Below are 18,564 nucleotides of genomic sequence, written 5' to 3'. Positions count from 1 at the left end.
TAGCTTTTGGTATATATATTTCAGCTCCCCTTCCCCAGTTCATTTGATGGAATCATAGACTTTCAGAACTGGAAAGTATCTGAAAGAGATCATTTAGTCCAACCTTCTGATTTTACACATGGGGAATCTGAGGCGTAGAGAAGTTAAGTGAGTTGAACAAGGTCACATGGGTACATATGGTAGCAGACCACCCACCGTTGAAGCCAGTCTTCCTTTCTGGTTTTGTTGTCATTTGTTTTAACCTCCCCAAATTTTACTTCAGAAGTTTCTAGAACTACCAGGTTGTAGCATGTTTTGATTTTTGATGTCACTTTTTATTCTCACTACCCCTATTTGTATTTATGGCTCTGGGTAAGTGAGTCTGGCAAGCAGCAGCTGTTTCTCTTTTCTTTCTTTTATTTTTGGGATGTTAATTCTATGTGATGTATATCTTTGCAGATATATACACTGAAAGGTCCTAAAATATCGACACTAGACATACATCTATTTAATGGTATATTAAACTTTTTATGGCAATTGTGATGTGCGGATGAAGAACAGTACTTAATATGGACTTTTTAATAATTGACTGAATCTGTTTATGTCTCTATATTATCAAGCATTCAATAAATTATCTTAAGAAAGGACAAAATTAGCTTCATATCATTAATCAAATTTGGGTATGATGATGCTTAGTGTATTTGTTTTGGGCAGGTGTGTGTATTTCATGTTTCTATGTTCCTCTGTATACCTGTAGGCTGGTGAGGGTAAGAGGAGAAGGGAGGATGATGGGGATAGAGGCATAACACACTTCTTGCCTTTGAGGACCTTAACTGTTCACTGGATACTTGTTTTTAAGAGGGTTACTCTATTTCATTGTGTATTCTATTTGACACACAACTCTCCATCATTTGGTGATGAACCTCTACCTGTTGTTAATTTTTATCTGTTAAGGTTTCTTTTTAAGATAGTGATGTTGAAGAGAGTTAGAGACCTGCATACTTCCCTAATGCTTTGGGAAGTCTCACTTATCTGGAAGCTTTTCCTGTTAGTCTTACTCTTCCTTCACTTTCTGTCAACCCCTTCATTAGAAACTCTTGCAATGCTTCTTCATCTCTCTTGTCTCATATAAGCCAATATAAGGTGAGGATTTTAAAAAAGGTATCTTTTACATTGAATTTTAATTTTAAGGAAGTGTAAATGGTCAGATTTACATACTACTTGTCTCAGTCAAATCCCATTTTCCATTTATGTATCTTCAGTTTTGGTTTGTTGAAGGACTTATCAACTAACATACCACACAAAAGTTATAAGGAATTGGGTATGTGCACATGCACGTGTGTGTGCACGTATGCACGGTTATTGGAGAAGGTCTTAATTAAAGAAGAGAGTCATCATTCTTATTCTAGCAACCCCCCCTCCAGATCACTTCCATTACTACAGGCCCCGGTATATGTTCTCACATACTCTTCATCCACTTCATCGATACCTGTAGAGATTTTCATAACCTTTTTATGTTTTCATGGTCGCTTTTTGTTGGTTCTATCTTTTATGCCAAATACTGCTCTAGTAGGAAGGCTGATTTTGAGTACAATTTGTTATTGCTTTTGTTTTTGAAGCTGTTCTCTATTTTGTATTGTAAGTGGAAGAAGTATGGAGCTGTATTGGGAAAAGTTTTGACTTTTGTAACCAGAGGACCTGGGCTTGAGTCCTGGCTCTTCTAAATCTTAGCTTTCTCATATATAAGATGGAGATTATATTTTCTATTATTATATTCGTGTGACTATGAATTAAAAAACATGGAAGCTCCTTTGTAAGGTTGTGTACATGTGGTAAACATGTAGAAGTTCATTAGTTCCATTTTTCCACCATTTCTGCCTCTTAACAGTAATATTTGAGAATCAGTTTATGATGTAGTCTTAAGCAGTACTTGTCAAACCAAATGTGTGAGCTCCTGAAAAAGCAGGAGAATTTTAGAAGACTAAAGCTGTGTGAAACTCAAAATGTTGATTTTTCTGTTATGCTGCCATGAGACCAGCATCTTAGAGCTTTGTTTCCTAGCCTGCTCCTTGTCCCTCACCTTTTAAGTCCTATCTTTACATGAGTATTTATAAAAATATTCTGCACTATTTACCAGACCTCTTCTTTAATCTGTATTAAAGATAGTGTAAAATGTGACTATTTTCTTGGTCAGTCTTCCACTTACCTGTCATGTTTTGCATAGGAGTGAGTATGAAATTATTTAGCAAGGGTACATAAATATGCATATGGCATTACTAAATGATTTTTTGAGCAAAACTCAATATATTATAAGTGAAAAAGGGGGAAAGCTTTGTTTTAAGTAGTAGTATGAAAGTTGATTTATTTAAGGTCTGACCATTTAGAAAATAGTGGATTCTGATTTGCTTATAATTAGTTCAGCTTTCATGTGGATTAGGATTTAAAACCATTTAAAGTAGAGGAACCATACAGATATCTTTAGGATCTCTTAAATGTGAAATACATGTCCACAATCACATATTGAAACTCTTAGGGCCAGTGTGTCTCAGCATTCAGAATCTTTCCCTTTGCAGAAAGATAACATGGAAGCATAAACTTACTAATATTACATAACACTCCTCTGGGTTCCAGGGCAAAATGGTCTTCCTACCATTTTCACTCTTTACTCTTAAGTGTATTAATTAAAGAGTGCACACTGTCATAAACTCAGATCGGATGCTGCCACAATTGAGCCTGTCATAAGTTTAACAGAAAATGTTAGATATTTCAGACTTTTGGGATTTCAGTATTGGAGAGGAAGGGATTGTACAATGACCTTGACTTGTTTTAAAACGCTAAGTTTTTATTTTAAATAATTTTTAAAAATCTCATTTGGTTAGTAGCTGTAGTTACCATGATTTTGCTGACCACAAATTCAAGTGTGGGATCCCTTTCAGAGCCTTCTTAATGTTTGTTAACACACCTGTTAACCATGAGTAAACCAGTGCATGATGACAAACATGTCACTACTATTAAAGAGACCAATTTTAGTATGCTCTAAGTAATATAGATTTAACATTTTACTACTCTGTATTTATTTTACTTCTTATTCCTTCATTACTCTGAGACTTTAATTAAAACTCATAACTGAGAGATTTTTGACAAGATTACCTTTGTTAGAAAAGTCTGCCTTAACAATTTTTTAGTAAGTGTAGTTTTTGAGTAGATTAGTGTCATTCACTTTTTTTTTTAATTTCTTTGCCCTTATAATTTTACTATTTTAAAAATTTATCTTTTTAAATAGTACTTCAAGAAAACGATGTATGCTCAACTCTGGGGTAAAGACAGTACTGTGGCTCATTAGGTGTTTGTACACACTTGGTGAAGTAAAGCATATACTCCCTCAGCATGCAGGAAGTTTAAGGGGACACGTGCAGCTGGGTGGGAGGTGTGTGCCTGAGCGGCATCACAGGTTTTGTGAGCAAGTAATGGAAGCCCTAAGTGCATAACACCTAAGATCAGTTTTCTTAATGGTAAAATGGGGATAATGACACTACCTACTTCATAGAATTGTTAGGATTGAAAGAAGTAGTTAATACAAAACAACATGATGCCTGGTACAGTATACAAGTTCAGGAAATGTGTGTTACTGTACTTTTTTTTTTTTTTCAGTGCAAAAGATAACTTTAGATCACATTTAAACTTTTCTTTTAGGTGTGCTGAAAGACATTATGATACCGCCAAATTTAACTGTAGAGGTAGGTATTAACTGCCACGTAATGTATTTCTGTTATATAACTTAAAACCAATAGACCAAATCTTCTTGTCATAGCAGTAGTTAATAAGCTCAATTATTAAGTGATGTAAATATTTATCTTAAAGATGGTCTTAGACAATTTGGAAAAATTTAATTTTACTTTTGTGTTTTAGGGAACAGTTACCATATAAACCTGCCAGTACTAGTAGGAATACTAAAATGCAGGGTTGACTGTAAGAATTAGGAAAAGTTTCTAGACAAACCATAAAATAAAGAAAGGGTTATATCTACTGTTGGAGGCATTTGGTCTAATAGTAAAGGATTATAGGAAGAGCAAAGCAGACAACAGAGTAACTCCGTGGAGCCGTGACCTCAAGGGGGCAAAAGCTTATGACAAATGTGGATAAGAGGAGCCTGACAAGTGGGAGCAGGAGCTGCTTTAAATGAGTTCTTCTCCAGGTGTAGTGAATTTTTCTGAGGTCCCACAAAAACCTTCCCTCATTGTTTGTGGAACCCCTTGAGCCATGAGAGACCTGGAGAGTGAAGAAGCTTGGCAGATGCTGCCATGATAGAAAGAGAGGGTGGAGTCCATGCGCTCCATGTTGATGTGTTTGCGGTGGATCCCTTCTGACAGTCTAGATCGGATGTTCAAACAGCTGGTTTGAGAATTCAGAAGTGCTAGTGGTGAGAGCCAGTACAGATCCACTAAGAATTTTTCCTTTTTCGTGAATTTAAGCTACTGCTTACTAGGCAAAGCGTGTTTTAGTCAACGTTTATCTAGCTTTAAATAGACGTTTAACAGTTTCCTGGCTGTTTTGTGTGCCCGTGGGGAGATGAAGATGGAATGCTGAGGCCCAGGTGAAAGCATCCCAGCGACTCCCTGTAATGGTCATTGTCGTCTCCCAGGACCACTCACCTGACACACTGAATCCGGTTCCATATTAGTGATGATGTGACTGAAGATAGAAGGCATACTTCTCACATATTCAGATGACACAGAGGACCATTATGTACATTAGATGTCAGTCAGGATTTGTAAGGGTTTTAGTAGAATGGAACTGCTGAGGCAGGGACCAGTAAGAAAAAATTTAATAGTGATATAGTTGAACTCCTGTTTCTGAGCAACTTAAAAAACACAACAACAAAACCCCTCTGACTGTAAGCAAAGAGAAACTTTGGGTTTTTATAACTCATGTGAAAAGACCTGAAGCTTCATTAGATACACTTTACTACAACTGTATACGTTTTTATAAGTAGTTTTTTTCAGCTTCTTTTGTAAATGTCTTTAAAATCACGTGTAGTATATAACACTAACATTTGCAAGACCATCTTTAAATAACACACTTAGCATTTTTATTATATGAAATATAAAAATCAGTCCTTTCCATTGTTGATTGATTGGTAATTTATATCTTCTCTGGAATATATGTTTTGTGGTGATGTAATATTATAAATATTACGACTCCTTTTGTCAGAAAATGCATTGAGAGCCCTGACAGGAAACCTGCCTACATGACATTTCATTTTGAGTTTGCCTCTCTCTCTGACATGTTGCCTTCTGCTACCTCTCCATTACAAAGTTTCCTCTTTCATTAAGTGGGGAAAATAATGCTCAGCCTCTGTCTAGTGGGTAGGTTTAAGAATTGAGACACTAGTTTCTATTCAAATATTGGTAAATTATCAGGCAGCAAATTATTTTTCTCTAGAGTTCACTTTTTCCTTTAAACATCTATTAAGCTTATATGCAACATTTCTAAAGTTAATCTACTTTAATAAACAATTCAGGAAAGACTTTTTTTCCCCTAATTCTGAGGTTATCCTTTTACCACAGTTGCACAGTATCCTTTTGAAGACCATAATCCACCACAGCTAGAACTTATCAAACCCTTTTGTGAAGATCTTGACCAATGGCTAAGTGAAGATGACAATCATGTTGCAGCAATTCACTGTAAAGCTGGAAAGGGATGAACCGGTGTAATGATTTGTGCATATTTATTACATCGGGGCAAATTTTTAAAGGCACAAGAGGCCCTAGATTTCTATGGGGAAGTAAGGACCAGAGACAAAAAGGTAAGTTATATTTGATGATTTTTTCTTTCTTCTTCCTTGATCTGAGCATTTATTAGAAAACAGCTTTTTAAAAAGATGGTTGGTAACCCTTCTACCGTAACTGTTGTATGAGCAAATGACTGAATCTCTCAATTTTTCTCTTCATGCTGGCATTTTCATATCATGCTAGTAAATCTTATGCATTAACTGCATGGCATATTTGGTCTTATAAAATCCTGGCAGAGCATTTAAAGAAGCAGTACGTTGAACAAAAGTAAGCTTGATATTTCTGAACCTTGCTTGAGAGTAAGATGTCTTTGGGTAATAACTTGGATGCCATTTCCTACTAAAGTATGATACTTTATAAGTACATGAAAATTATTCTTTGATATGAATATTCACGAATATAGTTATAATTAAGATTAGTCAAAGGTTCTTCTGTTATTCAGAAGGCTAATAAAGACGATGTTGAAATTCACGGACAAACTTAATCTATGTAATATGTTTGAGGGGAGAACATAAAGTCAGGAGAAGTTTCATAATAATTTCTAAGAGATTCATTTCTTTGGATGGTAAATGTGACAAAATATGTTTATGTTTCTTACAGAGAGATTTTGTACATTTCTCTGTCTCTGAGAAGGAAAAACCCAAACCGCTCCAGATAGAGGGAGAAACTCACCTAGACAAAGAACTCTCTTGAGGGAGACATTACAACTTTATGAAGAAATTTATTCTAGTTTTAATAACATTTACAATCAGGAAGGTTCTCTTCCAGTTTAAGTTGCTTGCCTGCCTGCCTTCCTTTAATTTTTAGTGTGGGCTTTGAGCTCGTGACCCTGAGATCAAGATCTGAACTGAGGTCAGGAGTCAGACGTTTAACTGACTGAGCCATCCAGGCGCCCCTAAGCTGATTTCTTTTTAATTCAACTTCAAAACAGAAACATGATCACTTCTATTATTTTAGCTGGTGATTGCATTGATTCCTGCCTCCTTTTCTCCTTCTTCATTTCTTGTTTTATTTATCTTTGTGATTTTTAAAAATTACTTCTAGAGATGCTAGATTGTTGTGTATTGGTGATAGTTTATAAAACTGAATCTCATGTTAGTGCTTGATTTTAGTAAATATTCATTATAGTAGATTGCCTTACATTTCTTTAGAAGTTGTGTATGTCCTGAGATGATAGTAGTGGAGTGAATTCTTGAGTGGAAGGCCTGAGATGTTTACTTTGGTTCATTTTTTTCATCATCTAGAGGTAAATAGTTGCTGTTACTGATTAAAAATATAAAAGGTAAATTGTTCTACACTTAAGTGAGTAAGTCCAGGGCAGCACAGGGGAAAGAGACTGAATGGAAAGAAAACAATAGAGAAACAGGTCGAATCAAAGTACAGTAGCTAAAGTAGTGGTAGAAGTTTAGAGCAAGCAGTGTTGATGAGCAGTAGACACTGTATGTAGTTGTGGGAAAGAAATCAAATCAAAAGAATTTCAAATAAAAGTAGAGGAGCTGTGTATTATGGAGCCAGAACACCAGATTTAGCTCATGGCTCTTTTTTTTTTTTTTAAAGATTTTATTTATTTGACAGAGAACACAAGTAGGCAGAGAGGCAGGCAGAGAGAGAGAGAGAGAGAGAGAGAGAGAGAGAGAGAGAGAAGCAGGCTCTGCACTGAGCAGAGAGCCCAATGTGGGGCTCAATCCCAGGACCCTGGGATCATGACCTGGGCCGAAGGCAGAGGCTTTAACCCGCTGAGCCACCCAGGCGCCCAAAGCTCATGGCTCTTAAAGGATTTATGTGACATATATTCTAGAAATATGATGAAAGCTATAGTCTCTCACTAAAAATGTACATGGTATACATGAACATAAAATTTTGCTTATAGTTTTTAACTACACAGTTTTTTTTAAATGTGGAAAATAAAAGGAGTCTTTATAAGAATTATGTCCCCTTTTATTTTTTATTCATTTATTTTTAAGATTTTATTTATTTGACAGAGAGATCACAGTAGGCAGAAAGTGGGAAGCAGGCTTCCTGCTGAGCAGAGAGCCTGATGTGGAGCTCGATCCCAGGACCCTGAGATCATGACCTGAGCTGGAGGCAGAAGCTTAACTTACTGAGCCACCCAGGTGCCCCAGTGTCCCCTTTTTAAATGGAAAAAGCAGTGGCTCTTTGAGGTTAATGACAAAATCTCAATGGTTACAGATTAATCAGAATTAAACTTTGGTTTTGCCAATAGGAAGTTTTATGAAAGGGCTGCTAGTATTTAGATTATAAATAATACATTAAAATTATGCCATTGTCTTTGACTTGACAACTTCTTTGTCATCTTTTATATCCAATCAATTTTGACTATGTTTTTGGTGAAAACAAGTGCTTAAAACGCTATGTCATGAAAGAATGAAAGAGCAAATGAAATCTGTAGATTCTTTTGTCAGATGAAAGTAGGCTTGTATCAAAAAATTAAGAATTCTCTAAAATTCTCCAGAAAAATTCATGTTGCATCATTTTCTTTGCCTTGGATAATGAGATCATTTTTGGCAAGATTCTGGCATAACGCTATGTTAGGAAGGGAAGGATTATGACTTCACATTTTTAGTTTTAAGGTTAAAGAATTAAACTGTGCAAATGAGTTTGTATTTTATCCAGTTGACTGCATTTAAAATCCTGGCTGTAGAATTTTGCCTTCTGAAACTAGTGAACTTATGGGTAGAAAAGCATTTCATAATTGCTCCCATTTCTTGACAAAACCTCTTGAGAAGCCCTTGATTGAATGTCTTGGCTCTCCTGAATTTGGCAATTTTCATAGCAGTAGATTTTTCATGAAACACCCTCTTGTACAGGCTGTGATTCGAGGCTTGGCACTGCTAGAGCAGGCTACTTCCCCATCAATGGCTAGAATTTCTCCCAGGATGGAGCTAGATTCTTGTACCCCATGCACAGTGAGGAACAAGGCAGTGAGTGCCACGGTGATGTGGAGAGTGCTGTCTTTCCCCAAGCAACAAAGCCAGAAGTTTTGCCAGGTGTTAAGGTGTACTATCTGCCTAGAAAATACTGAGATTTCTTGAGGGGAAGGTTTTTTGGGGGCATTTTGAAAATGTTAATGTTCCCCCGAAATTTCCAAAGAGTACTCTAAAATAAGTATTATTCTTTGATTGTGTACCACGTGTGTACTTGATGAAAACCAGTAGCTGGCTAACCCGGTAGCTGGCTAACCCTAGAAGTCGTCATCATATACTGAAGGGAAGTGGTATTTCCAGTCCTCTCATGACCTGCTTCATAGTCTTAGGAAAAGAGTTCAGTTTTTCTGGGAGTGGACAGATTTGTTTGCTAGAGATACTGCAACAGTCTGAACTTTTCTTTTGCAAGCTACAAACATGTTTGACCATTTCTAAAGTATTTGTCTTCACCATATTGAACTACACCTTTTTTGTTTGTTTGGCATTACAACCAGCAGACTTGTAGAGTGCTTTACTCGGGATTTGGAGTTAGAGGGTAATCAAAGGTTCTTGTAGTAGTCTAACTTTTTCTGACCAAGCTGTGCTTTTACGTGTGCTCTCTTTTCCCCTCTTCCACACACTCACCCACACACATACCTTCCCTCTGTGAGAGTTGGCTAAATGCTTATAATCATGAGAACCAGCCATGTAAGGAGCACTTGGGATAGTCTTTCACACCATACTCAGGGATACAAGTAAAACCCAAGGATGCTTAAACAGTTTAAGTTAGATCCAGGAGAAGTCCTCTTAATGAAAAAGTGAAGACATGTTTTAATTTATCATTGGGAAAATACTGTATTCCTTACCATCTGAAAATATTGTCAGTTCTCTTGCTCTGTAAAGGTGAAGAGAGACTTAGTAAACTGGCAAGGCCCAAGGGATAGTGTTGTGAAATAGGGGTCAGAGTGAAAAGATAGCAAGAGAAGTGTTTATAAAAATAAAATACAGTATACTGTAGAATGTGAACACCCCTCCATTATCAGCAGAAATGCTTCAGGCACACAGCACTCTTCCCTTACGGGTTTGAATCTCCCCCAGGTGGAAGTTAACAGGCTAACAGAATGGAGTTCTGTGTGTACTGTTAAGGGTATCCTCAGTAAAATTGTTATGCTTAGCTCATACATTATATCGAGATTCAGAGTTAAGTAATTTGGCCAAAATTGATCACTTTTAGCATCTTGGAGTCAAAATAAATCATTGAGATCTGTCGTGCTTTAGTTCATGATTAATCAATATACCCAGACCATTTTTGGATGAATTAGTCACAGCTGTCATCTAAAGCAGTATCCTAAATGTGCTCCTACCTTTACTTCTGTATATATTTAAAAAGGCAAAAAGAAATTTACGAGCAGATGCTGATAATGAAGCTCTGTTCCATTTGCACGGTTTCATTTGCATTTTATGTTGAAACAGTGTTAGAAAGTTAGATTAAATAGATAAAGATTATGGGCATAAGATTTTGAGCCTTTTTTGGCAGGAATTTTTCTTACTTTAAATGATAAAACGGAGGCCCAGATAGGTGAAGTGCTTTGATTAAGATGATTCGAACAGTTAATGATAGCCTTTAGAGTAAAATTTGAGTACCCTGAACGTTGTTGAATCCTGGAACTGCGAAAGAATTTTGCGGCTGTTCAGAATTAATCTCTATGGGGACAAGCTGTCCCCAAATGGGCCTATTTTGACAAGGCTCCTCAGTTTATACCCTTTTTTACTGATGCCTAGGAATTTGGTGGCCCCTGACCTAAGTACAGATAAAGGCAGCTTGAAGTTGTTAGTCTTATAAATATAATGCTGAAGGTTTCCTTTAAATCTTTGAAATTTAATTGTCTAACAATTTTCAGACATATCAGATGTTTACCTAATGGTTAGGGTGCTAGTGAAATAATCTGTTTTTAGCCTTTAATAAGTATAGTTTCATCATGAGAAATGAGCTAAGCTGAACATGGTAAAGCTGTTGTCATTCAACTGTGGAATTCTTCCAGGGAAGTAAGTATCTTATAGTAAATATAACTGATTATCCAGAGTAGTTTTATTCTTGAAACACCTGCTAAAAATTTATCTTCTTGCCAGTATTTCCTTTTAGGTTGAATGTTTAGATTCATATTTTTGTAACTGTGAACCATTATTATGGGAGATACATATATTTTGTCAGTTTTTCAGCTTATATAGCATTAATTTTACTAAAATTGTCTTTAATGTGACTTTGCCTATATCCTTAATTTCAGTTGTAGGGAAACATTAAGAAGGAAGTTGTGTTCTGGTGACGTTTATATGGGAGGATATGGTTTCTTCTCTTCCCTCCTTCCTCCCCCCTCCCCCTTTTCTCCTCCCCCCCCACCCCTCTTTGTTATGGAGAAAGAAGACCCAGTTGGCATGTTTTAGTGAAGAATTTGTGGACTTGGCAGGGACTCTCCTCAAACTAATCTGGTGCAGCGTTGTCATTCCCTCAGCTTCCCTCAGTGGACTTGGTGCAAATTAAATGGCAAAGCGGTGGGTGCCTGCTGACCCTACAGTGTGCCGTTGTGTTAGTGATGCCCAAATGGTGCTTGGAGCTTGAGTGTTGCCGAGAATTCAAAGTACAACTGATACCTCCTCTAAAGAAACGTATTTCCCAGAGTAGGATAACTGCTTGATGGAAAGAAGAGTCCTTCTTTTATTCAATAATTGAGAAGAAACCTGTGTTACACTTCCCTAAGAGTAATTCCTTTGGAGATTTGGTCCTTTTTTTTCATGAGTGAAACAGGCTCTCAGCAGCTCCCTGTCCTGCCCCCCCCCCGCCCCCCAGGAGAGCCTGGTGCAGGTTAAATCCCAGGGCAAGTGCCTGTCTAGTCCTGTGCTTCACACTGTCTGCACTTAACACTTATGTATCGGAATGAGAATAAACTCACAGCATTTATTGTAAGCTATGAATAAGTGTTAAAGCATCCTACTAATACTGGTAAGTATGTATTTTGGAAAGAGTCCCCAAATTTCTGAATTCAGAAGCAAACTTTAGTTACATGACAAACCCATCCAGAATTTCTGCTACTCCTCTCTCTTTCTGTTGCTTTCCCCCTTCTAGAATGGTGGCAGGCCAAGTACACATTAATCTTTATTTTCTTTGATTAATCTTTTAGGAAAAAATATTTGAGCTTTTGATTTCTCTTTTTGTTTTGCTTTCAAAGCAATTATTAGAGACAAAATTCATATATATTATGATCTCTGTACATGAGTTCATTAGCTTATCTGTAATGAAGACTTAAACTTTCTAGAAATAATAAGTATTAACTTTATTCTAAGTGATCCCATGAAGAGGAAATTTTCTGGTTTCTCTGAGGAGTGAATTTTTATGTCCTGATTGTATAGTCAGCTTACTTTTTTCTAGCTACTAAATTTTTCCATATGATAACATAAAAAAATTTTCTAGTTTCCCCCTTCACTTAAATAATTGTTCTCATTTTCAGTAAAAACAAAACAAAAAGAACTCCTAATACAATATTCTTATTTTTTTAACATATTAATTCTTTTGGGATAAACTGTGTTCCTCTAATACATGGTATTTAAGCCTGTCATACAATCTATACATTCATAAAATTATAAGGTTTTTATACCTTGAAGGATTTTAGCAATGATTTAGTTAAGGCCTGTTCTAATATAAATGATCAAATAAATCTGTAAAGATCAGTCTCTCCTAAGTCATTTCATCTGTCTTTGTAATGTTATTCAAAACTGTCTCCTAACCTCAAATCTAGTATTCTTTCTACAGTACTGTGTTCTTCTGTCCAAATTATACTTCTGTATTATTTTGATCCCCAAAGTAGAAATAGAAACTTAAAAAAGAAAAAAAGAAGTAGCTATATTATAACATATTAGAATTCTCTCAATATCTACTCACAGAAGCCCAATTCAAAGAGTGCTGGGGGGGAGGGGGTTTGGGAGAAGGGGGTGGGATTATGGACATTGGGGAGGGTATGTGCTTTGGTGAGTGCTGTGAAGTGTGTAAACCTGGTGATTCACAGACCTATATCCCTGGGGATAAAAATATATGTTTATAAAAAATAAAAAATTAAAAAAAAAAGTGTAAACCCAAGGAGACCTTTATATTGACTTACATAACCTTAAAAGCTCTGGCCTAGACTTAGATGCTTAATAGGTATTGGTAATCTTTCTCTCAGCTCTCTCCTTTGCTCTGTATGTGCTTTCTTTTCAGGCATTCTCCTTGCAAATAATGGCAAGGTACGACTCCTGGCGACTCTGGTGTTACATCCTGGCTACTTTAGCAACTACAGGAGGAAGAGAGCTACACTTTGAGTGAATATTCCTAGATTAGGTTCTGATTTACCTGGATTAGGGCATGTACCCATCCCTGAACTGAACATTCTGGCGAGAGGCTTGGGACATGTATCTGATGCTGAAGAATAGATCCCATCCCATCTCCATCAGACTGCAGGGGGAGTGACAGCTTTCCCAAAGGCGAAGGGGTGCTGTGCAGAGAGACCTGTACCCCTTGTCTGCTTCATACTATTCGCAGAGATCTGTGATTCGTGCAGCACTGTTGTTGATAGGTTACTCAAAAGTAGTTCCATGGAGCTGGAGCTCTGTGATACTCTAAACTTTGTGGAGGCTCTTCATAGTTGGGAAAAATAGTGCTCAAACAGGTCACGACTTCTTTGTGTGCTCTTAGTAAAACCCAGGACATCGGAAGATGAAGTTCTAGGCTCAGAGTCACATTTAGGTTCAGGTCCAGGTTTTTTGAACAGGATAATCATGTGCCCCAGGACTGTTTTCTCACCCTTGAAATAGAGGTGACAGGGTTTGTCTTACAAAGTGTGGTGGTATTAGGGTCATATGTACAATGCCCAGCACTTAGCTTCATAACAAAACTCCTGCCACATGGCGTCATCGCAATAGTAACCATTCCTAAAGAGCTATATTCCTTCCTTTGTTGAGTTACTTTCCTGTGACAACCTTGTGAGCATTCTGAAACATCCTTTTTCAAGCTTCCAGAAAACACTGTTATTTTAAAACACGACATTATTTCTGAGTTTAAAAGTGCCAGTGAAAAGTTTACTGAAGTAGAAAATTACTTTTTTGACTGAGGAATCTAGATTGTGACTTCATCTTAGAGAATATGATCTGAAGGTACTGATGCACAGAATATGAGCAAAACATTACGTAGCTTGTGTTGTGGTCTCCAGGTGGAATTCTGGCCTGGAAGTACCATGATAATATCCTAGGTTTGAAAGCTGTGTTTAATCTCTACTTCTAAGTTTCTATTCTTTAAGGGATTAATTATATACAAGAGACTTACGTAAAACAGCTCAGGTTAGAAAAATAAGCGGTTCATTAAAGATACATCAGGCAAATGTAAATTTCAAGAGCAGATGACAGGATATCATTATCAGAGTGCATTTACAACAGAATATGTAAAACTAGATCAGGAATGTCATTTTATATTAACACAGGGTGCACTCCACAATGAAGAGTTAGCAGGTATGAACTCTTACATGCTAAACATAACATCAAATACAGTAAGAAAAGCTGAAAGAAATGAAGAAAAATACTGATGGCAAAACAACAATAATAGGAATCTTTAGTATACTTGAAGATCAAGAAAGTACAAGATAAGATGTGTAGATGGATTGAATAGTATAATAAAAAATGGCCCATAAGATCTGTCTTTTTTCTTTTTTTGTCATCTACATAATAGTTAACCAAGATTGATAATTCATTAGGCCAACTACAAAGAACATCTCATCTCCAGGTAGAAATATATAAAGAGGTTGGGCTGTATTTTTATGTTGTTAATGGATTTATATAATCTGTGATAAGTTTTCTTATTTGGATAGTCACTGGGAAACCATTTAGCATTTTAAATTGTTAGTGTGATTCATCTGACACTTTCATAAAGTTAATTAAAGAGTAGGTGTAAAAATAGAAGAATAGATCAATCAGAGGCTGGTATTCATTTGACTATTACAGAATTACAGGAGGTGATGGAACTAGAATGGCCACAGAAAGCTAGAACTGGTATTTTGAGAGGTATGTCACAAAGTCTGGATTTTGACTCTGAATAGATGTGTAGAAGTCTACTAAGAGTATCCTAAAGGAACTGAACCACTGGTGTGCTTTCCGTGTTGTATGGACAGTATGTGTGTGTGTGTGTGTGTGTCTGTCTGTCTGTCTGTGTCTCTCTGTATGTATGTACTGTGTGTAGATGCTGGGTAGTTGGCCTGGGCCTTTGCTACAGTTCTGGGATTTCCTTATTCCTCTTTTATAGCCCTGTGTAGATCACTACTCCCTCTCAGATTGTTTCCTTGACTCGAGCAGGAAGAAGATGGCAGCATCAGCAATTGACTGTAAACTCTGGAGCTGGAGTACTAGGGTGAAACTTAGTTCCATTACTTACAAGAGTTGGGACCTTACCTCGTCTATAAAATGCTGTTACTGATAATACCCACTTCATGAGTACTAAATTATACTTAATGAAAGTACTTAGAACAATACAAAGAACATTGTAACAGTTCAATAAATAGTAGCAGTGGTGGTATTAGAAGAGGTTTTGAGCTTTGAGCACTGGGGAAAATAGTAAATATCATTAATAAAAATAACAGAGGTTGGTCCTGCAAAAATAGGAAAGCTTCAGTTTTTGGATATGTTGTGTTTAAAGTGCTTCTGAAATTTCCAGGTAGAAATGCCCAGCTAAGTATTAGAAGTTCTGGACTGGGAGTTGGGAATCAGGTATGGAGAGACACAGGTTTTGGAGTTCATGTTAATTGAACTACTAAGACAGAGAGGATTGACAAAGAGGGGCTCGCTCAGATCAGATTTTCAAGGTAGGCTTACTCTTAGGGAAAGAGGTTAGGTAGTTTTCTCTTACCCAGTAAGGTTAGGACAAAACTTTCAAGAGTGTGTTCTAGGATAGAGGCAGAGAATTTTCAAAATGGCAATGAAAAATGATATAGGATGGGACTGAGAAAATAGTAGGAAATGACTGTTAGTGACACTTAAGAACTACTGACCATTAAGAAATCAGCCTTATGAAAACAGTTTCCTATGGGGTAAGGGGCAGAGGCTTACATTTGAGAGTTTATATAGAGAAGAAGGGTGACAATTTGAGAAAGATAAAAGATTTGGGGAGAGTGTACATTTTTAGCCCATGAATGGCTTTGGATAACAGGACAAGGGTTACCCGAGCTGTTTATTAGGAGGAGACAGGTGAAACAAAGACAAATGCCAGAGAGGGAATAATTAATAGAGCACTTACCAAAATGGAATCTAGGTAAACATGCAGTCAGTTTTATAAAATATCAGATAATATGAGAAAATTTTAAGATGGGACAAGGGAATTCTGAGAGTGCCACACTGGGTGACCCAAGGTTCCCAGTAGAGTAGGAGCTACATTCATTGAGGATGATGTCTAGGACAGGATAGAAAGGTGGGTTGAACAGAGTGCTGAAATCATCACTCAGTTTAATAAGTGTGTTTCAGAAGAATGACGTATGTAATGATAGAGATTCAGAGTCATAGGTGAGACTGAGTAAAGGCAGTAGACCTTGGGAGGAACACGACACATCTTTGCAGGCACTCCTCTAGGTCTGTGAACATCAGGGAATCGAAGAAGCAATGGTGGTCTTTTGCGATGATGGCCAGGAATGTGGTGTAAAGGCAACCCTGAAGAATGCCAACTTTAGCTGAGATTAGAATGTTTAAAAGTTACCTTTGGGAAAAAAAGGTCAAGAATACAAGTAATTTTCTTCACATTTAGAGTAGAAAAGAAGAATCGTTGGTGGTAGAGGGCGGATACTTTGGGGATATAGTTACAAACCAGTTAATTTAAATGTTCTTGGTTAATTTAAATGAAAATGGAAATATTAAAAACACATAGTTATTTTTTAATCTCTAAGAGCTTCGAAGTTCAGCCCTCTTTTCATATATGTAAAATAAATTTTTGAAGATCTTTAAAATGTTCATTTCTTAGATTTTAAAAGAATCTAAGAGATTTATCTTTATAGTCAAAATGCTATAGGTAAAACATGCACGTAAACCATTGTTTTCAGCATATGCATTCAGGAAATAATATATTTGAGGTGTTGTAAATTGCATTGTCAATTTACTATGGACGTTGTATTCATTTTATTTCAACATCTACATTACAATATGGTTCATTGTACCATTAATTAATTTTGAGTAAGTGTGCATTGTGTCCATGAGAGATGTGACTAGATAGAAGGATACACTAATGCCCCATGGTTGGTACATATTTGAGCCTTACAACTCAATTATTTCTGCTAATCTGACTGCATTGAATTTGAGCATGCTGCTAGGTAGGAATTGCAAAGTTAAGTTACAGAAGCTGAATTATGCATAATTTGATAGTAAAAGAATTAATTAAGTTAAATTGTGCCTTTCAGTGTTTTTCTTTGAATTGTGTCAGTAATTTTGTTTAGCTCATATTTAACACACAAATTATTCGTCCATGTTTGACATCTAGTAGATTCATATGTTCTTCCTCTATCCTTTTGCCTTGCCCTTTGGTAAGAGTTATTAACTCACTATATAAAAAGCTGCATTATACATGTGCTGCTAATCACTTGCTACTTGAAAAAAAATTAAATCTTTGAAAACATTTTAATTATTCATACAAACTTATACCAAGAAGCTAAAGAGGAAGAAATCATCTATCATTGCATTGAATCCCAACAAATAACTTGACAGCTTGGTCTTCTTCTACACTCCCATTGATTTTAATTTTATTTAGTTTTTAGACTAAATCATAAATTCACATGGTTCAAAAAAGCTTCCTTCCTACCCAGCCATCGTCCATCTGCTATATTCCCCCCACCTTGCTTTGCAATTCTGTGTCTTATCTTGATAAATATGAATAAGTTGTTTACTGAAGTAACATTTAAGTAATGTAATACAATAAACCATTGTAAGTTTAAACACTTTTTATTAATAATGATTTTTAACATTAGTTTTTTATAGGAACTTTTCACAGTAATAGTATTTTGCTACTGTTTCTTTAATACAGAAAACCAAAATTCTAGTTCTTCCAAAATTATACTTCAAATGTAGATAGGATTTCTAAAACTGCTAATTAGGATTTGTGTAACATTTGTAGGTTTAGCATGCTTTTGTGTAACTACACTTAGTATTTACTCCTCATGAGAATCCCGTGAAGACAGGGTAGGTATTAATTGTCTTCATTTTCCTGAAGAAACCAATCAGAGTTGATATTTTGACCATTAGCTTTTCAATTCTAGTGTTTGCACTGCAGCCAGAATCTTAAGTCATTTGTCCTTCTTTGAAATGGCTTTTATCCATTTTTTTGACATTCTATATATTTTTTAATTGTAATGAAATCATGCTAATTTTTTGAAACAAACCTGAGAATACTAGAGTGAATACCTGTTTACCTGCCATTCTGTGTATCTGTCTTTAAATTCATATGAATGTACTTTATACTTTATTTAGAGGGAAGAAAAGCATTTATGTCCCGAGTGTTTAACAAATGGGGAGATTCAGATGCCAGTAATAACCTGAAAATATTACAAATTCTTTCTTCTCTTGAATATACTTCTAAGTTTTCTGCAAGTCACTTGTAACTGTCAGACGTCTTCCTGTTACTATTTGCCTTCTGTTTCTAAGTTAAATGCCTGAATTTTCCTGAAGTTATATACATCCTAGGAAAGGAGACCTCAGCCCTCATTTATTCAGCAGCATTAATGAATTGCATGGCTGTACACACTAGATTTCTTTCTTTAGATAACTTTCTAAAAAAATAGAACATGAATTATATATATTTAGCATTTGTAATACTTAAATTT

At 36.1% G+C, this 18,564-nt stretch overlaps 1 pseudogene; it reads left to right on the top strand.

Annotated features, from left to right (window-relative positions):
- Positions 1–18,564, top strand: part of LOC131829041 (phosphatidylinositol 3,4,5-trisphosphate 3-phosphatase and dual-specificity protein phosphatase PTEN-like) — a 66,572-nt pseudogene that overhangs the window by 35,225 nt on the left and 12,783 nt on the right.

Source organism: Mustela lutreola, chromosome 4, assembly GCF_030435805.1.
Source record: "Mustela lutreola isolate mMusLut2 chromosome 4, mMusLut2.pri, whole genome shotgun sequence".
Classification (NCBI taxonomy): Eukaryota; Metazoa; Chordata; class Mammalia; order Carnivora; family Mustelidae; genus Mustela; species Mustela lutreola.
Note: the sequence above shows the minus strand (reverse complement) of the source record. Positions and strands in the feature narration are given on the sequence as shown.